Raw genomic sequence first — 23,495 nt, forward strand, 5'->3', positions numbered from 1 at the left:
ACTAAAACAAAAATCTCATAACCCTGAGCAGAAAAGGGTGGGTTAACGAACAAAGTTGTTCGTTAACAAGAAAAAAGTGATATAAACAACACAGTTGACTTATATTTTAAAATAGAATGTATACTTTTTTAAAAAATTAAAATTAGAAAAAATATGTTAATGCAATTCAAAATGTATCTATCTGCGCATGCACAGCTTTTACCAAATGTTACAAGTGTAAAACTTGAGAACCATCTGTGGGGCAGTTCGGCTTTGACACTGAACCAAGAGAGGCAATCAAATTTAGGAACAGGATATAAAAAACAATTTTGTTTTTTAAACAGGGTGTCTCTGTAGCCTTGGCTGTCCTGAATTCACTTGTAGACCAGTTTGGTCTCAAACTCACAGAGATCCACCTGTCTCTGCTTCCCCAAGTCCTGGGATTACAGGCGTGAGCCACCATACCCAGCTAGGATGTAAAATTTCTAATGGGCTTTTTTCCCTTTACACTTATTTATTTTTATTTATTTTATGTGCATTCATTTTTTGCCTGCATGTATGTCTGTGTGAGGGTGTCGGGTCCCCTGGAACTGGAGTTACAGACAGCTGTGAGCTGCCATGTGGGTGCTGGGAACTGAACACAGGTCCTCTGGAAGAGCAGCCAGTGCTCCTAACTGCCGAGGTATCTCTCCAGCCCTATAAATTTTCTAAATAAAATGTTAGCAAATAGAATCCAACGTGTAAAAAAAAAAATACAGCATGACTAACTTGTATCCAATCCTAAGAATGCAGAATTGGTACTAGAAAATCCATAAATATAAGTTACCCAAAAAATGCATTAAAGATGGAAACAAAGTAATCCTTTCAACAGATGTAGAATAAAAATTTATTAATACATTACGCATTTTAAAACGAAAAAATAAGCTGGGCGTGGTGACACATGCCTTTATTCCCAGCAGTGGGAGACAAAGGCAATCAGATTTCTGTGAGTTCTCGGCTAGCCTGGTCTACAAATCAAGATCCAGGGCAGCCAGGGCTACACACAGAGAAACTCCATCGTGAAAACAAACAACAAAAAGAAAACAAAATAAAAAACAACAGCAAAAAAACAACAACAACAAACAAACAAAAAACAAAAACAGAAACAAAAAACCAAAACTCCTATGAAATTAAAAATCAAAGAGAAATTTCTTGGCCTGGTAAAGGATAATTACCAAAAAGTTATATAACTTGTCATTTGTTTGTTTGTTTCTCTGTGGTTATGTGTGTGTGCATGCTCTGTGTGTGTGTGTGTGTGTATGTGTGTGTGCATGCTCGCTCTCTGTCTCTCTCTCTCTCCCTGTGTGTGTGTGTGTTTGTGCTCGCATGCTCTCTCCCTGTCTCTGTGTGTGTGTGTGTGCATGCTCTCTCTCTGTCTCTTTCTCTGTCTCTATCTCTCCCTGTCTCTCTCTCTCTCTGTGTGCGTGCACGCATGCTCTCTCTGTCTCTGTCTGTGTCTTTGTCTCTGTCTCTGTGTGTTCACTCTTGCAAAGCCTAGGCATTGAGGTCAGGGCGTCTTTTCTCAATGGTGTCTCTACTTCTTTCTTTTTCTTCCTGAACTGGAAGCCTGCCGTCTCAGCTAGACTAGTTGGCCAAGGAGCCCCTGGGTCCTACTGTCTCCTTCCCGGCACTGAGGCTATAGCCACACTATTTCATATTTCAGCTTTTTTTAACATGGGTTCTGGAGAGTGAACTTAGGTTTACATGCCTACACGACAAGCATTTTTTTCCCACGGTTCCTAAAAATATAATTTTAAATGAAAATATCACTTTTAAAATTAGGGAAAATACAAAAATTCCCTTTAACATTGTTTAATACATTGTTCAATATTGTATTAAATATTCTAAGCCTGCACAATAAGCGAAGAGTAAGTAATGACAGGTACAAGGATTGAAAGGAGCAAACAACGTCATTTTCATAAATGATATACATACATAGACACTTTTAAAAAATCCATGCTCAAATTACTCAATAGTTTGGCAAGGTGGTAAAAACACAAAACTCTTATTTATTTATATAGACTAACCATGCGGAGAAAATGGCCACTAAATGTCCGCTTTCACCTCTCTGGGCATGCAGCCCACGTAGCCAGACCTGTAAAATGTGCTACCCGCCTGGCTCTGCCCTGTCTTCCCTGAGACCCTCTCCAGGTGCCTAACTCACTGCCACACCTTGAGACTTTCTTTTGGCAATGCACCTGTTCACCTGGCCTTTGCTCCCAATTCACCTGGTGCCATGCTCCACCTCAGGCCTCTCAACTACCCATGGGGTCCTAGCAAGAGAAAACTCACCTTGTCTTAGCACACTTAGGGTTCCCTGGATCTGCCCAGCCCACACTAATCTGCCTTGAAACTCTGACTTGTGGGCTAAGAACTCATAGCAAAGGATCCAACCAATGACCTAACTGAAGATGTCGTGATTCTATCTCAAAAGCAACATATATATATATATATATATATATATATATATATATATATATATATATAAAACTATAGACATGCACCACCACAGCTAGCTAATATATATGCGGTGGTACATGTCCATAATCCCAGCAAAGGCAAGAGGGATTGATGTGAGTTAGAGGCCAGCCTGGTCTACAAGCTGAGTCCAGGACAGCCAAGGCTACACAGAGAAACCTTGTCTCGGAAAACAAAAACAAAAAAGAAGATGATATGTCTCTATCAAAAATGACTAATTCCATAGTAATGATCAGCAATAGCAAAAAATTAGGTGAATTCAAAACACAGAATTCAAAAGAACAATTATAAAAATATTCAAAGAATTCAAAGAGGACATAAAAATGGTTAAGGACAGGAACAAATAGATGGTTGAAGTTCACGAAAACAAACAGCTGAATGAAATAAGGGAACTTCATTGAACATTTAACTTAATGAATTGCAAGAAATGCTGAAGAAAACTCAGACTAAAACTAAGCTGGAAATGAAAAATACAGTAAGTCTAATAAAAAACACAGTGGAAGCCTAACCAACAGAATATCCCACACTAAAAACAGAACATTAGTGCCCAAAAATAAGGCAGAGAAATAGAACTATTCAATAAAAAAAAGAAACACTTTTTTAAACTTGCATATGGAATATGCAAGAACTTTGCTACACCAGGAAAAGATCAAATCTATGATGTATAGGCATAGAAGAAGGAGAATGATTTCATATCAAAAGCATAGGAAACATTTCCAATAAAATTGTAGAAGAAAATTTCTCAAGTCTGGAGAAAAAGATCCCTGTTCATGCATAAGGAGCACACTGAACACTAAACAGACAAGTCCAGAGAATAAACCAGCATGTCATGTTATAGTTAGAAGATTAAATATACAGAACAAAGAAATGACATGGAAAGCTGCAACAGAGAAGACTCAAGTCACATATAAAGGCAGATCCATCAGAATAATATCTGATTTCTCAGTGAAAAATTTAAAAGCTAGAAGGCTGGGACCACCATGGTTCAAGTTCTGAAAAAACACAGATACCAACCCAGATTACATTACCTACCAGAACTATTTATCACCGAAGGGGAAAAAAAAGATTCTGATTATAGAAACTAACTAAAAGAGTAGATCACTGATAAGCCAGCTCTACAGAGAATCCTGGAAGAAATATCTCACAATGAAGAAAAGAATAAACACACGAAAGAGGTTATAGGAAAAAATAATGCGTGATGGTAGAGTAGTAGTTTTGCAAAGTAGGACTAAGAAAGCAAACATCACAAAATCAACAAAATGACAGCAAGTAATAGACTCCTCTTAATGAGAATGTTATTACTGGCCCCAGTTTCCTGTCAAAAGACAAAAGTTAGCTGATTGGATTAGAAAACAGGATATAGGGCTGTCAAGATGGCTCAGCAGATTAACAGGGCTTGTCATCAAGCCTGAAAACCATCTCTGGAATCTACACAGCAGAAGGAAAGAACCCACTCCTACACCTCTTCTCTGCCTTCCACGAACGTACTGTGGCATGTGCACACACACACAAATACACAAATTCACACAAACACACATGCACATGCATAAATAAATAAATGTAGTTTTAAAACAGGCTCTTTGTGTCATCTACAAGAACCACACATTACTGTCAAAGATAGGCACTGCCTTAGAACAAAAGATGGGAAGCAAATGGAAAACTCAGTGTTCCAAGAAAAAGGAAACAAGGGGCAATATTTTTCCAACATCTGGCAAAATAGATAAAACTCCTCAGAAGAGATTTAAAGGGGTAATTTTATTCTGAAAAGGGGAACATTTCACCAAGAGAACATTACCATTATAAACATATACTCACTGAGCTCAAATGGCGATTTGAATATTCTTCTTTTGTCAATAGATAGGTCATCAAGAAAAAAATTAATACAGAAAGGTTGGATATAAATAAATCACAGGTAACAAACCCCAAAGATACCTACATAATATTCTACCCAAACACTACAGAGGGCATGTTCTGAGAAACCTACGGAAATTTCTCTAAAGTAGATCACATTTTGGGGCACATAAAAAAAATCTCCCCCAAATTAGAACAATTAAAATGACTTCATGGATTCTATATGATCACAGTGTAATAAAGCTTGAAATAAACATAAAAAGAAACTCCAGGAAATATGCAAGTTCATGGAGATAAACACACTATTAAATGGGACATTGAAGAGAAATGAAAACAAATATACAATATGCAAACTTTGGGCTACAATGAAAACAGTCCTAAAAGGGAACTTGCACCTCTACACTCTGCAGTTTAAAAATATTAGAAAGAGCAAAATATACAACTTAATGATGTACTTCAAGAGTGGAAAAAGAATCCAAACCTAAAATAGTAGATAGGAAGAAATAATCAAACCTTGAACAGAAATTAATGAAATGAAAGCAAACTTAAAAAAATAATGAATTAGTGAAATGAAGTTAGTTCTTTGAAACTACATACAAGATTGTCAAACACTTACCTAAATTTCTAAAAGAAGAAAATAGAAGATTCAAGGTCATCAATTAGAGAGAAATGGGGAGACATCACAACAGATACCAAGGAAATAAAAAAATCAAAAGGGTATGACTTAAAAACTTACGTTGAATTTAAAAAAAAGTAGGTGAATTTCTGTATATATCTGACTGACCCACCAGAGTTAAATCAGGATGACACCAACAGTTAAAGCAAACATACAACAAGCAAGGAAGTTGAAGCAGTCATAGAATATACTGACTAAAAAAGCCAAGACACAGGTGGATTCACAGCAGAATTCTGCCAGTCCTTTAGAACCAATGCTTCTAATAGCATTTTACAAAATAGCAACAGAAGGAGCACTCTTAACTCCTTCTATGAAGCCATTATTTTTACTCTAACGCTAAAACCAGATAAAGACACAGCAAAACAAAAGAGAACTATAGAGCAATATCTCTGATAAACAAATATGTGAAAATTCTCAACACAACACCTGAAAACTGAACACAGGAACACATTAAAAAATCAGTGACCATAATCAGGTTGGCTTTATTCCAGAGATGCAGGAATAGTTCACCCTGTCCAAGCGGTTAAATACAATACATCATACAAACAGAAATAAAGGCAAAAATCACATGGTCATACAATAAAGGCTATATACAACCAGCATGGCCAACATTATGCTAAATGGAGAAATAGTCAAAGCAACCACACTGCCCCCCTTTTTTTCCACATAAGACAGGAGAAGGAAATAAATACAAATAGGAATATAAGTCAAAGCATCTTTGTAGATGATATGCTCAGAAGAGATCCTAAAGACTCCACCAGAAAACTCCTAGAATGTTTAGCAAGTGGCAAGTTACAAAATTAACATACAAAAACACAATGGGAAAGAAAATAAGAAACAATCCCATTGACAAGAGCATAAAAAAAATTTCCTGGAGTAAATCTAGCCAAAGAAGTGAAAGACCTCTATAATGAAAAATTTAAAACTCTTAAGGAAGAAGTAGAAACAACCAAACACGTAGAAAGGCTTCCCATGCTCATGGTTGGTAGAATTAATAGTGAAAAATGACCATCCTCCCAAAAGCAACATACAGATTTATTATAATCCCAATCAAAATCTCTGCGCCATTCTTCACAGAAAGTAAATATTATTCTAAAATTCATGTGGAGAATAAAAGACCCTGGTAACGAAAGCAATCCACTGAAAAAAGAATAGTGCCGGAGACATTGCTATACCCTATCTCAAGTTATACTGGACAGCATGACAATAAAAACGCCATGAAATGTAATGGACAGAAGACCCAGGCTTACATCCACAGAATCACAGCCGCATTTAATAAGGATGCCAGAAACATACAGGAGAGAAAAGACATCTTCAGCACACAGTGCTGGGAAGCTGGATGGGATCATGTAGAAGAAGGAAAGCAGATCCTTATCGAGAGCCTTATCATCACTCCAAAGACCTCAACAGAAAACCCGAAACCCGGAAACTGCCAGAAGAGAAGGTAGAGACGGCACCACAAGATGCAGACACAGATAAGAACTTTGTAAAGAGGACTCTGGCCACCCAGGAAATAAGGCAAACAGTTGACAACGGGGCCTCATGAAACTGAAAAGCTTCTTTCTGTAAAGCAAAGAAACCAGTCAATGAAGAGGACAGACAGCCCACAGACCTCGAGGAGACCTTAGGCAGCTGTGTATCCCACAGAGGGTTCATGTCTAGAAAACACAAGGAACTCAGAAGTAACCTATCAAGAAAACAGACAGCACAGGTGAATAATGGGCTATAGATCTGAACAGAGAATTCTCAAAAGGCCTTGCTGTTCTATGTGCTGTAATCGCCAAAGAATGAGATCACGTGACATTGGACTGACAAGCACAGACTGTATGTTGCAGGGTACCACATACAGTTATGGTACTTTGAAAGGTTCTTCCATTCTTCTGCATCACCACTGGTATTCTTAGAAAATAAAGCCGCGGTCTTTGTTGTTTTTCTTGATTGGAGAGAACAAATAAATTGTAAGAAAGCAGCTTAATTAAAATTTGAGATAGAAAACTATTTTTTAAAAAAATCCATTTATAATTATAACAACAATTAAAATGTATTTAAGAATAAATCTTAAAAAATATGCAAGACTTTCATGGCTCTCCTATAAAATTGTACAGAAAAATGTCAAAGAAAATCTCCGTACACGGAGACCGAAGAGGAAGTGCAGTTCATCCTGACTGTCAACGTGATTAGATTGAAAAGAGCCTAGGAGATGAGTGTTGGGTGTGTCGGGGTTGATGTATGGAGAGGTGGGGTTCGGGGTGTGTGCCCTGAATGTGGGGAGCACTATCCGGTAAACTGCGTGGAGCAGAAGGGAGGGGAGGCCAGCCAGCACAGGCGTCCTCTCTTGCTCTGCTTCCTGGCTGCCATGATGGGAACAGCTCTGTCTACAGCTTCACCACCATTTTATCTCAGATAGTAAAGCCAGACAGCCTGGAGCAGCTCTGCGAACATGAGCTGAAATCAGCCTTTCTGCCCTTAAACTGTTAGCTCAGATGGCACACCACAGAGACAAGTCAGACTAACACAAGAAAACAAAGGTCTACAATACAGTAATTCTCCCCAAATTGATCTATAGTTTTAATGTGGCATAATCACCACCCCCCACCCCCCGCATGATGATGGTCTTTGACAGCTAATTCTAGTATGTGTTCATAAGGACCGGCAGTACTTTCCCTGTCTGTGTGTATGTGTGTGTGCAAGTCTGCTGGGGGAGGCAGGGTTAAGCGCGTGTGTGCACACAGGAGTGGACTCACTCAGAGGGTGCCACGGAGTGTCTTCCTTTATTGTTCTCCATTTCATTTTTTGAGACAGGGTCCCTCAGCGAGCCTGGTGAGCTCTGGAATCTACTTGCCTCTGCCTCCAAGGTGCTGGGGTTGCAGAGGTGTGCTGACATTCTGCCATTTTACCTGGGTTCTGGAGATCTCATCTTAGGTCATAATGTTTGAGTAACCTTTACCCGGTGAGCTATCTCCCCAGCACCAAGATTCACCAGTAGTCTTGATAAGAGAATAAATCAGATAAATTCACCATTCAATGTTAAAGCATTAAGAATTCTAGTAATTGGGTTAGTGCTAGATTAGTGTAATAATTAACCCATTGATCAGTGGACTAGAATAGAAACCAGAGAAGCGAGACAGGAGGAGGCTGCACTGCAGTTCTAGGAGGGAAAAAAAAAAAAAAAAGGTCTTCAATTCGGCCAGACGTGGTGGTGCACGCCTTTGGCCAGCACTCTGGAGGCAGAGAAGGATGAACCTCTGTGAGGTGGAGGGCAGCCGAGCCGCATGGTGACTTCCGGGCCAGCTGGAAACACCACAATAACAACGAGTGTGCTGGTTATCGCCCAGCAGAGTCCGAGTGCTGCATAACTGTTCTAAAGCTGCAATAAATACAGCCTCAGAAGTCAGATTTCTTAAATGGCATAAACTTATTTTCTCGTAGATCTGTAAGCTAGAGGTGGAAGATCCAGGCTCCGGCAGGGTCAATTTCCAGAGAACCTTGCAGCCTTAGCATGCAGATGGCCACTGCTCCCTGTGTCCTCACCGCACCTCTCCTCTGCCCACGTGTGCTAGTGGTGTGTCACTTTCTTCTTCGAGGGAAAAGCCTCCCTGGATCAGGGACCGGCCCTGATGACCTCGCTTAACCTTACTTACCTCCTTAGGCCCCGTCTCCAAATGCAGTCACACTGGAAGAAAAGAACACCTACTCTATACCAGTTAAGAGGGGAAATGTATTTCAGATCAGCCAACGATTCGGGGTAAAACACAAGATTTCAGGACACTGAGCAGAAGGCGGCATGGCAACAGCAATCCCTGAGAGAGATATTAACAAGGTAAGCCCCAGGATGATCCCCATTTAGTGCTCTCAGGAAGTTGCCAGGCTGTGGTACAGGAAGGACAAATTTACAGCCTGGTGGGTGCCAGGCTTGAGGAGACACAGATGGGCATTAAAAGAGAAAGGCATCCGGAATGTGTAGACTCAAGTACTGCATAGATGGTTACTCACACAGAGGTTGAGATGTCTTCAGAGGACCGTTAGCCTGTTCCTACTTACGCTGAGAGCCATAGAGAGAGCCACCAGAGGCCTGGTGAGGAGACGCAGGTGGTGAAGGCACTCGCTGCCAAGCCTGGTGTTTCAAACTTTATCCCCAGGGTCCGCAGGATGGAAGGACAGCAATGACTCACATGCAGGCACACACAAGTAAATAAATAATTTAAATGGGATTTATTTTGGTTTGGGTTTTGTTGTTGCTGCCGTTGCTGTTTTACCAGAAAGGAACAGAGGGGTCTCCAAAGATCACACAAAGCTATACGGCCTGTACAAGACCCTGAATAAAAATACGTTAGAAAGCAATCCTTCAGCAACAGGGCTGAACTGGCCCTAGACTGAAGTCTGTTTGGGTTTTACCTAAGAAAGCTGAGCATTAAGCTCTGCAAATTGTCAGCCTGTCTCGTGGTGCTTAAATGAATCCTAGAACAACATCTGAGAATATTTAAAGAAATACCCAGACTACAGCAACATGAGATTCATGATTGGTATGCCACCAAAATTTCTAGAAGAAAATAGTTCCTAAAAAGGGAAGTATGATCTGTAATACGGAGGAGAGGTGACGCTACTAACGCAGCGTGACAGTGGACATGTTTCATCTGTTCTAGAAGGCAAATGAGCAAAAACAGAAGCATCTTCAGAGGAGACAGGGAGCAGAGTTTTTAAAAAGATCCAAACAGAGCAGAAATAAGAAACGCAAAGACTGAGATGAAAAGTGCATTCATGAGATTTAAAGAAGAGTAGAAACTATAGAAAAAGATTAGTAAATTTTAAAACGTAGTAGCAGAAACTTCAAAATGAAACACAAGTGAAGGAGAAAGGGTGCTGACCTGAATATGTGACAAAGTATTGGAATCTCTGAAGGAGAAGGGAGAACCCAGAAGACTACAAACAGCTGAAGCAGCTCTAACCTGACCTCAAACTGTACTGCATAGCTATAGTGACAGAAACAGCACAGTGCAGCCTCTCCCTCCCTCCCTCTCATACACAAACACACACACACACACACACACACACACACACATGCACACACACAAACACACACACACACAGAGACAGAGAAAGCGACTAATACATAATCCATGTGGCAATGACCACCTAATTTTTTTTAGCAAAGGTGTCAAAATTGTGCAATGATAGAAAGACCCTATTCAACACATTGCTCCAGCAAAACCAAATATCTACCTGCAAACAAATGAAATTAGGTCTGCATTTTTAATCCTACACAAAAATCAATTCAAAGTCATTCAAAGACCCAAAGGGTCTTTTAATTGACACTGAAATTGCTAGAGATAAGCACAGAGAACACATTTTAAGATGTACAAACAGGCATGACCTTTCTGAACAGGACTCCAATGGCACAGGAAATACCTCAAAATTACCAAATGAGACTGTGTGGTATTAAAAACATTGTGCAAAGCAAGAAGAACTATCATCAGCATGAACAGACATCCCACAGAATGGGAAAAAAAATCAGATAGGTGATTAATATCTGGAATTTATATATAAAGAACTGTCAAATTTAAACATCACTCTTCCCCCTAAAACTGCTAACTAACAATGGTCTAATAAAATGAACAGTCTTTAAAAGAGAAAATACAAATGGCCATAAGTGTTTTTAAAATTGTTCAACATCCCTAGCCATTAAGAAAATGCAAATTAAAACTACTTTGAGAGTCCATCTCAAAGAGCTGTCATCAAGAAACCTAACAACAAATGCTGGCGAGGATGTGGGGACATAGAAACAGTTATTCACGGCTGGTGGCACTGTAAACTAGTACATCATTAGAGAAATCAGTGTTTCGAGAGCTGGAGAGATGACCCAGTGGTTAGGAGCACTTCCTGCTCTTCCAGATGGCCTGTTCAAGTCCCAGCACCCATATCAGGTGACTCACAAACATATGTGACTCTAGCTCCAGGGGGCTCTGATGTCCCTGGTTTCTGTGGACACCACGCATTTGCACACACTGTTTTAAAATATTATTAAATTATTTTTAATTATTATGGAATTTTCACAAATTTAAATTAGAACGCTATGATCCAGCTGTGCATTCCTATAGCCATGGACTCTGCATCCTACCGCAGAGGAACTTCCTCAGACATGTCTATTGCTGCTTTGTTCACAGTGATAAGAAAACGGAACAAAACCTAGAAGTACATCAACACATAAATTGATAATGAAATGTTGTATTCATTTAGCTATTAAAATAAAATTATGAAATTTGTAGGATCCATACCCAGAAAGATAAATACTGAGTGTTCTTTCTCAAATGCAGATCTTGTGAGTCATGGGTAAAGGCTGAAAACAAACAAACAAAACAAAACAAAAACTAGGAAAGGCAATCAAGCGGGAAAAAGAGAAGCTAAAGAAGGAAAGGGGAAATGACATAAGATTCGAAAGTGGAGGAAAGTGAGGGGGAGGAAAATCAACTAAAACCATTCTGTTTGAAAAGACCATAGTGACGCCTAATACTTTGTTGATTTAAACAAACAAAAACATAAATAAATAGTGTAGTTGAGAAGCTGGGAGACAGGTTGCTGAAGGAATCCATGGAGCACCGCAGGGAACATGACCACGCTGCCACCTCTCTGGCCCCAAGAGTGCAGAAACCACTGATGGAAATAAAGATGTGAGGAGCAGGCTACGGTTGCGACATGCTAGCTTTGAAGTAAAATCTGCAGCTGGGAGGAGCAGCTAGCTAGCTGGCACTGGGAAACTGGAGAGGTGAGTTTGTGGCAGACGGGTGAAGTCAACACGTTCATAGTTGTGGGAGCTGGAGATCCCCAAGCAGATAGAGGGAGAACAGAAGCCCCTGGAGGGTTGTCCTGGGATAAGGGGGACTTCTGAAGGCAGAGGAAGGACGAGGAGGTTGCAACAGCTCAAGAGAGCAAGAATGTTTGCAACAGAAGAGGTCATTGTGCCCAGAAGGCTATAGAGAGGCCACTAGAATGTCTGTGTGGAAGGTTTGCCTCAGGACCTCAGAGGGAATTTGACCACAATGTGGATGAGTCAGGCCGGGGGCTGAGTGTGGGCTCAGGAACTCCAAGAAGACATTTAGCAGTAGATGAGTAGAGTGAGGGACATGTTAATGGAGAAACTCTCGGGATGTGAATATTCCAAGAAGGAGGAAGTGGAGGAAGGAACAGGAATTTCAGAGAAACTCAGAGTTGGACTCAGAAAGGAACAGCTTGAAAAAGAGGAGAGGAGTGTTTTGATGTCTAGAAATCAGCATTGACGTGGTGGTGGGAGGGTCCCTGGAGCAGTTAAGAGGTGCAGCGGACAAGTTGCCAGCCAAGCCTGAGGAGCTACCTGAGCTTGATTCCCAGGACCCACGTGATGGGAGAAGAGAAATGTTCCGGCAAGCTGTCCTCTGACCTTCACATACACACCACCTCCCCCACACACAGTAAATATACCTGCAACAACATTTTAAAGGAGGGACAACTGTGGACACAAGCAGATGGTGGGCATACCTGGGCACATGAGACTTACAGAGATGCCGAGATCGGTTCCTTTCAGGCGTGTACATGAACACACATGCATGTGTACACACACGCATACATGCACACACAAAAACCTAAAGTAGTTTATGCTTGTAAAACTTACAGAGATTTTTATAATAAAGTTCCACAAGTATTTTTTTTTTCTGGATTTAGTGGCCTTTTATTTTGCATTTATTATTCTGTATAAATTAAAGGTTTGAGTTTGTTTTTGTTTTTCCTTCTTTTGTTTTCTGAGGCTGTTCTCACAGTGCTGTCCAGGCTGCCTTGATGTCTCAGCCTCGGACGGCTCTCCCACCTTAGCCTCCCGAGTAGCTGGAACTACATGGATATGTAGTCAAAAGAAGCTTGAGCATTTTACAAATTTCAGACCACAAGTCTCACATTTCTTTTATGGTTATAAGCATTTATGAGTTTAAAAATAGTATCTGTCAAGGACACAATTTTAAACAATCTGACCTGAAGGAATAGGCTGAAAAAATGATACAGTGTTTATTACTTTATGTCTTTGTACTTCAGAATATTTTTTGATGACTGTCTTCGTAGCTGGGCAGCGGTGATGCGCATCTTTAATCCCAGCACTTGGGAGACAGAGGCAGGCAGCCTGGTCTACAGAGTGAGTTTCAGGAAAGCCTGGGTTATACACAGAGAAACCCTGTCTTGAAAAAACAAAACAACAACAAAGAAGTTTTTATTTTATTTTTGAATGAACTGTATTGTGTGGGTATGTACACGTGGGAATGCCCTGGGAGGTTGGAACAGCGTTGTAGGTCGCCTGGTCTGGAGTTACAGGCGGTTTAAGGTACCCAGGACAGTTGCTGGGAAAGCAAGCTTAAGTCCCCGCAGTGGCAGCGTGCTCTGAGCCACTGGCTGTTTCTCTAGCTCGCTAGAATTTCTTAACGTGCATTGACTTCTTTCATAATCTTTAAACATGTAAGGCTTTCAATGAAAGCAACTTCAGTGTCTAACTCATGAATGTAAAGAAAATCTAGTAATAAACACAATGGAAATCTGTTCCGCTGTAAGAAGGGATGAAATCCATTCACGGTGTGTGAGAACGTGGATGGACCTGAAAGATACTGTGTTAGTGAAATAGGCTACACACAGAAACACAAACACTCCGTGAGTTCACCAATATGGAATCTTAAAGCATTGATCTTCTAGAGCTCAACAGCAGAAGAGCTGTCAGCAGAGGGTGGGGAGGGAGGACGCAGTTCTTTTAAGAATAGTGCTTCATTGTAGGGGATCAGAGCTGACAAGGGATTAAGGGCCCTGGTGCTGTGAAAACATATGGTGGAGAGACAATCCGTCCCTGTGAACATTCCTGTGTAGGTGTCCGTGTGTTTGCGTCTAAGTAATGCTGCCCTGTCCCTTTGTGTGCTTGATTCCTGGTAGGACGTGCCCAGGTGGCCACCCTACAGACAAAACCTGCCTTTGTGGGAACGGTGTTCCAGCACCACGTGCTTTGGCTGGTTCGTTTCCAGCCTTGGTCCAAGAGTCAAAGTGCTGAGCATTGTGGGGAATGGCTTAGCATGTACAACTGAAAATGGACGTGGCTCAGAGGCTGCTGAGGCCAGGGGAGGAGACGAGGGGCCTCTGTAGAGATACCCCGGCGGCCATGGATGAAGGCTCTAGCACTGGAACGCTCAGGGCTCGCTTTGATTTCTGTTGGCCAAGACACTGCTGTTTTCTCTCTCTTCCTGGCTCTCTGTAACAGCACTGGGCTCCTTCGAACTCAGTAAGTTGTAGGGTGGAGGGACTTCTGTCCTGGAGGGCAGGCGGCTCTCAAACAGCAGGGGTGATACACAAGGGCGAGGTGCTGTGTTTGCCGGGAACGTCATTCCAGACCCTCGGTGACAGGAATCTCTGCAGCGAGTCAGCTCCCTCCGTTGAGTTTTCGTAGACGGACTCTCCCAACGCCTGCGCGCAGCCGTCCTGTGCGCATTCCCTGCACGTCGGCAGGGGGTGTCCTGAAAAGCAAGCACACAGCGCCCGGGAAGAAGCCGTCCTGTTCAGCCTGCCCTTCGAGGTGCCTCCCGGAGCCAGCTCCCTGAGTGTTTCCAGGGTCCACAGGACATTGGTTGCATGGGAGCAAGAGTCCCGGGTGGCCTGCTCACTTACAGCAGGCCTGGGAGATGCTCAGTAAGTATTTATTGGACAAATAAACCACCTAATGAGCTAACGGGCGTGGAAGCATCTGTGCAGGACAACAGGACTGAAGACTCGCCCGGGAGGGAGAAGCGCACTGATGCGCATGCTCGGGGAGAAGGCCCCTGTGACAGAGGGCGTCAGTCCTGACTGCTGCGGAGAGCGTTCTCCCACGGAGGAGCATCCCCACAGAGAGGAAACGAAACCTTCGAAGGAGAGGAAGTCAATCTTGATTTTCTGGGCCCGATGCCAGACAGTCTAGCACATTAATCATGGCAGACAACAGAGGAGGCGCCCTAAGACTCCTTCCAGACTGCGTGGCCCGTCTTCTGTTGGTCAGCTGGAGCTGAGTGACCCAGGGCCAGCACTGCGTGATTTTGGGGCCCGCCATACTGGTGTGGCTTGGGCTCCTCTACCTGCTAATGAGGGATGAGCGGGGAGGCCTCTTGGTAAAGGAAGCCGCCGGCTGCCTCTGATCCCAGCATTCCCGCGCTGCAAGTGCGCTAACATTGTTATTTCACCAAAGAGTAACTGAGAGGCAGGGTAGCCTATACACATTGGGAAGGAAGAATATTTTCATTATATTTTATTTATTTATCAGGGACGGAAAGAAAGGCTTATGCTATAACATGCACGCAGAGCTCAGGGGTCAGTTCTCTCTTTTTACCATGTGGGTCTCACCTGGGACTCGAACTCAGGTCACCAGGTACAGGCGGCAAGTGCCTCTACCTGCTGAGTCATTTTGGCTGCCCGAAGGAATATTTTTAATTTGTTTAGAAACATAAAAAGGCTCCTGGAAAATCTATTGGTGGGGGTGGTGAGAGACTCCTTCTCACATTTTCTTATTTTAATATTTATCATCACATAATAAACTTCCTATTTCTTGCTATTTGCTAAGTGGGAAGAGTTTTGAAAGAACTCTTTCAAAACTGAAAAGCTTTGAAAAACTGCGCCGCTGAAAAGCCACGGGACCTCTCTTAGCTAAAAACGTGTGTACCTTGTGATGGTGCATACCCGTGTTCTAAAACTTTGGAAACTGAGGCAGGAGAATCACAAGTTTGAACCTGCCTGGACTGCACAGGAGACCATATTTTAAAGACAAAGACATTTATATCTAATTCAAAACAATGAAAGATCAACTGGAGGCCTTCAAATGGGAATGTTAGAGCACAGACGTCTGGAAATCTGAGAAAACTACAAGCCCGCAGACATCTTGGGCTACAGTGCTTTGAGGACGTTGCTCTCCGCAGGCAGCTCACAGTGAGGAGGTGGCACATGCCAAGGAGACTCCTAGCAGTGGCAAGGAGCGTCTGAGAGTCCAGTACAACATGCTTACTCTGCGCTGGCTCCCAGTGTCACCCATGTGTATGCATTATCCTGTGTGAGACTCCTCCCTCTGAGCTGTTTGAGGGTAGCAACGTGTTCAACGCCATGCACAGTTAGAATTGTTCCAGTTTCCTTTCTGCTGCTGTGATAAGACACTCTGACCAAAAGCAAGTTAGCAGAGGAAAGGGCTTATGTTAGCTTACAGGTCACAGTCCATCACCAAGGGAAGTCAGGGCAGAAACTCAAGGAGGAACCGAAACAGAAACCATGGAGGAGTAGTGCTTGCTGGCTGATACTCAGTTAGCTTTCTAAGGCAGCTAGGCCCACCTGCCCAGGAATGGTGCTGCCCACGGCGGGCTAGGTCCTCCTACATTAAACCTGGATCCCTCATAATAGACATGCCCACAGTCCAATCCGATCTGGGCAATCCCACAGCTGAGACTTCCTTCTCAGGTGACTCTGGGATACGTCAAGTTGACAGTTAAAAAAGACAGTGCTCAAAGAAATTGTGAATGAATCAATGTCTTTCTTGTTGATATATGTATAGCTAGATATATATTACACACACACACACACACACACACACACACACACACAAGTGCATGCTGAACACATACCATAATTTGATTGGCTTTATTCCACCTGTCTACATTTCCTAACCATTAACTACGCTGCTGTGAATCTGTCTCCCTTGCAGCTTCTTCCTCTGGCAAAGTGCTTTTCAGACATCTAAATGGCCCGTTTACTAACAAGGAAATCCATATAAATTTTAATATCATTACCTGTTAAGTTTTGTCTCTACGTTTGCAGTCATAACAACCCAGGCAGGCATACGTAAACCTCCTAATTTCTCAGAATCTTGTGATATGGGGCTATTAATTCTTTTTCAATGAAGCAAAGAATATAAGTTTGTGGATGAAACTCCCATGGCTCATCTGGCTCCATAGCCCTGGAAATGTCCCAATCGTGGTTTATAACAATGTTAAAATAATTAGTTTGTCTTATATTTTATTACAATTTAAAATTCGAAATGTCAAGTATTATTAATGACATGACTATGGAGAATAGTCTTTCCTTCTTTCTTTCTCCCACTTCTCTTTGTCCTTAGATTATATCTCACTAAAGATTTCAGTTAGGTGACTGTATCTTTGTTGTTTGTTTTTTGAGACAGAGTATCATACACTTGTCTGTCCTGGAATTTACTGTGTAAACGAGGTCGGCTGTCCTTAAACTCGAAGAGATCTGCGGGAGGATGTTTGTGTGCAGTGTGTGCTCAGATGCTGCTTTCTGTGCGCAGAGATCTGGTTGCCTTCTCGTCTTTGGTACTGTCATTATTATGAAGCATCTCTTGACTCCATATTTTGAAAAACATTGTTCTCCATCACCTTCTGATTGGTCAGATAAAGAGCTGAATGGACAATAACTTAGCTGGAGAGCAAAGGTGGGACTTTCAGAGCAAAGAGAGAGAGAGAGAGAGAGAGAGAGAGAGAGTCCGGTAGGGACCATGAAAAGTTGCCATTGGGACATGGCAGTAAGGATGAGACTAAGAGGGCAGGTAAGGGCCGCGTGGCTGGGATTAGAATAGCTGAGTATCTGTCCAGCTATAGTGCCTGAAGCTTTTAATAAATATAAAGGTCTCGGTGTCCTTCAGAGCGAGGGCGGGCATAGAAAGGCATGTGTTTCTGGAGATCTGCCTTTGTCTGTCTTTCGGGCACTGGAACTGGAGGTGTGGGCCTCCGTGCCGAGCAATGTGACTGTGCTGTGTGTGTGTGACTGCATCTTTGTAAGACACTTTGTGTCACAGGCTGCATTTATAGGCTGATTTGTTTCGTTTTTATTTTTTTTCAAAAGAATACATTATTTCATGTACTTACGGACAGGTTTTTTTTTTTTTTTTTGAGCTGCCATGAGGGTGCTGGGAATTGAACCCAGGTCCTCTGCAAGAGCAGCCAGTGCCCTTAACCACTGAGCCATCTCTCCAGACATGTTTGCTTTTTAATTATGTAAAATATGACTATAGTTCAATGTTTATTCATAAAACATGTTATAGTAAGAAAATTCCAGTTTCCATTCTATTTCTCTCTTTTTTTAAATCTATGTAACTTTTGAACATGTTTTGGTTTATTCTTTTATTATACTTTTAGTTGGGGGCAAATGCATATATCCTCATAGCCATGATCGTTTTTAAAGATGTGTTTTATTTGTGTGTTTGTGTACATGCATGTGCGTGTGTGTGCTTTCCACAGATATGCACGCATGCATGTAAGGATACAACAGAGACCAGAGTACAACATTTTATTCCTGAGGGCTAGAGTTACACATGGCTGTGAGCTGCCCAATGCAGGGACTCAGAGCAGAACTTGGGCCCTCTGAAAGAGCAGCAAGCACTCCTAACCACCCAGCCATTTCTCCAACCCCAGACCTCCAGCCTTCAAAGACAAATAATGGCATAAAATATACTTTTTTCCTACTTTAGTTTCTTCACTTGATAGACTCTGTAGCATAAGAAACAATTTTAATTCCTTATCATGGCCTGAAAATACTACATTCATTAACTAGTCCTTTAGGAATGAACAGATGATTTAATTCCAGTGCTTTAGAAAACCCAAGTTTTTAATGGTGGAAGATGGGTTAGTGTGTATGAATCTGAGCCATTCAACAAAATGAGAACTAAAAAGTGTGCATTAGGTATGAAGGCAAGGACATTTTAGGCAAGCTAAAACTGGGCACAGACTGCTTAGCCAGCAGGCTGCAGCGGGCTAGCTCAGTAAAGATAGTCCAATAGCGTGGCACAAACAGAAATCAGGCTACAGAGGGTGATGAGGAAATGGGAAGTCTTCCTCCGTCTTCTCCTTGCTGTGATGAAATACCTTATAGAAGCAATGTGAGGAAGGAAAGGTGTATTGTGATTGACAGTACAAGAAGGATACGATCTATCAGGGTGGGAAAGGGCATTTAGTGGCTGTACATTTGCCTGTGTGTTGTGTAACAGTTTCCTCCAAGATTAAAACATTCCATCCTGCAGGAAACTCCTTAAGCAGGAAGGGAAACAGCTCAAAGTAGCTTTAGGAAGTCCCTGAAACTAACCAGATTCACTAAGCCCCTCCCTGCCTAGTAAGCAATCAAAGCTGAGAGTCCCTGTCAAGCAAACAGAGCTCAAGAAAGAAGACTCTCACACAAGCCAAGCTGCAAAGACATCTTAAAACAAACCAGCTGCCTGACAGAAGCAAAAACCATCCAAGCTGCCTGAAGAGGTTTAGGCCGACCGAGGCACCGGGGAAGGGCACTCTCCAGCCTGTGGAGCTGCCTGCAGACTGTAGTGTGCTCAGGTTCCCAGGTTTGTGAGCTGTCACCCATGCTGGCCTGGGCTTTGATGATGCAGCTGAGTTATTTCTGCTCCTCCAAGTAACCCATCATCTGCATTCCTGAAAGTAACCCCAATTAACTCATCGGCTCACCAAACTGAACGTCGGTGCTATCCCTACTGTGGTCTGTAGTGGGGTTCCTGTCTAGGGTGAGTAGATGTGTGTGTTATGCCCCCCCCCTCCGGAAATGTTTTGACACACAGCAGTGTGCAGGCAGGAGGCAGAGCAGAAAGGAAATGGGGCTGAAATACAAACCCTCAAGGCACATACTGCATTTGGTTACAATGTTTTCTGTCCTTATTTTTTGTTATGGAAGATATTAGAACATGTTGATTGTTTAGTCTTCATTTTCCAGTTGTGTGAAGAATGGCTGGGAAAAAAACAAACAAACAAACAAACACAAAAAAAAACCAACTACCTTTCCTGGGGCCAGAGAGATGGCTCAGTGGATAAAGGTGCTTGGGGCCAATTCTGACAACTTGAGTTTGACCTTGGGAAGAATCTACGTGATAGGAGGGAGTAGACTCCAGCACACCGCTCTCTGACTTCCACTCCCTTGCCATAGCATAGGAGCACACTAAATAAAACAATGCTAATCACGATGATGGTCTTTCCTGATGCTCACAGGCCACCAGAGCTAGGCTACCTGCAGTCCAGCTCAAGTTCTCAGTAACCCACTTACAGTGCCCTGCTGTTTCTGAGCCACCAGCCTTGCCAGCCCACCTAAAACACTCCTGCTCATGGCAGCCAGCTGCTGGCCGACTTGACTGTGATGGCTAATCTTGACTGTGAACTTGATGGAATCTAGAAACCTAGGGGACCATTTTCAGGGTACATCTGTGAAGGGGTTTCTAGATTAGGTTTACTGAGATGAGAACACCCATCTGTTGGCATTCAGGCAATCCAGTTGCCTTCAGGGTCCTAGAAACTGCTTATGTCATCACCTGCTGCTGCCAGCTGTGCGCTGGCTATAAGAACCCCACACACACTACCCTCCCACCCCTGTTCTCCCTCTCTTTCTCTTGCTCTGTCTCTCTCTCCCCCTCCCTCCCTTCCCACTACCTTCTCTGTTTCCACTGTTCCTCTCTCTTTGTCGTAGGCAACTCCCTTTCTCTCTCTCCCTGACCCCTGTCTCTCTGCCCCTATGGCTCTCTCACCATCCCTTCCCCAGGCCCTCCTCCTCCCTTCCCACAATACCTGATCTGTTATACCCCATCTTCCTTATACCAGATCTGTTGCAGTGGTGCGTAATTCCTCAGGGGTCTACAGCTTGGCACGGGCCTGCCATGGTGTCACCCCGCTGAACACCACCTTAAATGTGGGTGGCACCATTCATGGTGTGTATGGGGGGTGTTGTCAGGGATGAGTGGAAAGGAAAATGTCAGATGAGGACTGGCACTCTTCTCTCTTGGCTTTTCGATGGCAGATGTTATGCGCCCAGTTGCGTCACAATTCTGGCTGACAGATCTCCCTTACCTTCATGAACTGTATCTCTCAAACAGTGAGCCAGTACAAATCTTGCCTCCCTTAAGTGGCTTTGTGAGCTGTCTGATCCCGGTGGTAACAAAAAGAACTAATAATCATACCCAGCTTCTTTCAAGAGCGGAATTATCATCTATTGTCTCTTCTGTGACTTTATATAAAGCATTTAAATTTAATACTACGCTTTTTGGGGGTCAACAAGATGTTTGTTTTTTTGTAGTTCTTATTTTTCCATTAAGAAACCTGGAGGTGTAATCCCAATCCTTCTTTCCTCTGCTTTAGACTATATGATCATTTCCCATCATGCTTAGCATAAACCCTGAAGTCTGGGTGAGGGTTCAAACAAGATGTGGTGCTTGTTTGGTATCTGCATTGTCCCTACCTCAGCACAGAGCCCGGGAAGCCATTCTGATCCTCTGTTAAACAGGCCCTTGTTCAGCATCAAATAGCCCTATTACTGACTGTGTGGGTTTTCTCGACACTTAAATGACCACATCTTAACTCATGTCCTTTGCTCATTGTGTCCTCGGTGATGACACAACTGCCAATACAAAATGAAGCTTCTGTACGTAACAGTCCAAGGCAGTGAGCTGTGTCCAGCACGCAGCAGGAACTCAGGAAATGCTCGCTAGATAAATCTTGTTTTCTCTCTCTCTTATCAGGACTTCTTATAACAACTTTTCCATCTATCCTTTTCTTCTTCTTCTTCTTCTCCTCCTCTACTCTTTCTTCTGTTTTTGGTTTTTTTGATTGAAGGTTTCTCTGTGTAGACTTGGCTGTCCTGGACTCACTTTGTAGATCAGGCTGGCCTTGAACTCACAGCGATCTGCCTGCCTCTGCCTCCTGAGTGCTGGGATTACAGGCTTGTGCCATCACACCCGGCTCTGAATCTATTCTTTCTCTAATTTAATGTCAATGGCTATTGCGGTGATACAACTGTAACAGATTTAAATTTGATTTAAACAAATAACTTAAATAAAACAAATTTGATCTTCTAAAAAAATCCAAACTTTAGAGAGTTTTATTTAGGCTAAATAGGCCACCCCTGGGTTCATTTGGGGAGGAGGACTCTAAAAAAAAACTAAAACCCCCAAACAACTAAACAAACCTGAGTTGTTTGTCTCGAGTGGAAAAGTGCAGTGCCAGTCTGCAGCCTGTGCCAGCCTTCCTCGAGAGAGAGGAGACGTCAGGGTGAGTGTTTATGCAGTGTGGGTAGCCCTGGGGAAACCCCTGTCCCCCAGGGGTTGAGGGAGGCCCTGCTCGTCCGGCCACATAGGAGGCAGCCTGTCCCTCTGCCTCTACAGTGCTGCTGCAGGTGGGCAGGCAAAGCTGGCCACAGACCAAGACCAGTCCTCCAAGACACCACACAGGTGACAGTCCTTTAGACTTCCACCTCTGCTTTCTGATTCGGCTTCACAGGAGAGTAAGCAAACGTGTATGTGTGTATTTGCTGTTTTAAATGAATTTTACTATAAAAAGCCTTGCAAATAATAAAAATGTCATGCACCAAAATTCCCAGTTAGAATTGACATTTGGAATGGAAGTTGTGAAGCCTCACACTAAATTTTATACTTTCAACTTGGAATAACTGCAGAAACCAGGAAAGTAAAAAAAGGGGGCATTGCAGGGGGGAGGATGGGGGAGCAATACAGGGGGCTAAGGGGACAACAGGAGAGCTACTGTGGGGGCCACGGTTGCCTTATGAAGGCTGGGGGATTGTTGGGGGCAAAGAGGGCAAGAGTGGGCCATTGCAGGGGCTGAGGGCTCATTGTGGGGTGTGGAGCATTGTGGGGTCTGTGGACAATAGAGGGGCCATTGTAGGGGCTGGGGGGGAAGAGAGATTGCTGAGGGGGCAAATGGGGGTAGCAGGACACACGGACTCTGAAGAGGAAAACAGAAACAACAGAGTGGAGTTCTGATTAGGGCTGGGGGTGGGGCACATAGAATGACAGTGAGGATGTCTGGAAAGTCATGAGGAATCATATTAACTGTCTACCTAAAAACACCAATAACACCTGTAAATCAGTGCGCGCGCGCACACACACACACACACACACACACACACACACACACACACACACTTTAAATGAAATGTCCCCATATGGGCTGAAAATGTTGCCACCAAGACCCAGAAAGACCATCTATGAAATATCCCAATGCTGGGTGTGAGAAGTTCTCTTTCAGATTATTGGTTAGGATTGTCCCACAGGCTGTTGCTAACGCCGCCCTCCGTTGCCCCCAGAGGTGAAGGTAAGCCCCTATTCCGGAGGCGGGGCGGGGCCAGGCAGTTCCAGGCTAGCCCGAGCTACAAAGTAAGACCCTGCAATGGTCCCCAACACCCCCCCCCCAAAAAAAAAAACGACCTGCCTAACCCCTACAATGGCCCAGAACAAAAAACAGAGGAAGAAGAAAAAGAGCAACATTTAAATGACGTGAACAGAAGTGCCAACAGTTTTTCGGAACTTCCAACCACCAGCAAAGAACGCTGAGCGGTCTTTAAAGGAAGGTAGGAGCCGATCGAGAAATGGACGAGCCTAGAACCATTATGTAAGGAAGAAGGGGGTGTGTCCTGGTGAGCGCTTCAGAACTTTACCCGCTTAATCCTTAATAAACTT

Source organism: Psammomys obesus, unplaced genomic scaffold (assembly GCF_907164565.1).
Source record: "Psammomys obesus unplaced genomic scaffold, mPsaObe1.curated_primary_1811, whole genome shotgun sequence".
In the NCBI taxonomy this organism is placed as follows: domain Eukaryota; kingdom Metazoa; phylum Chordata; class Mammalia; order Rodentia; family Muridae; genus Psammomys; species Psammomys obesus.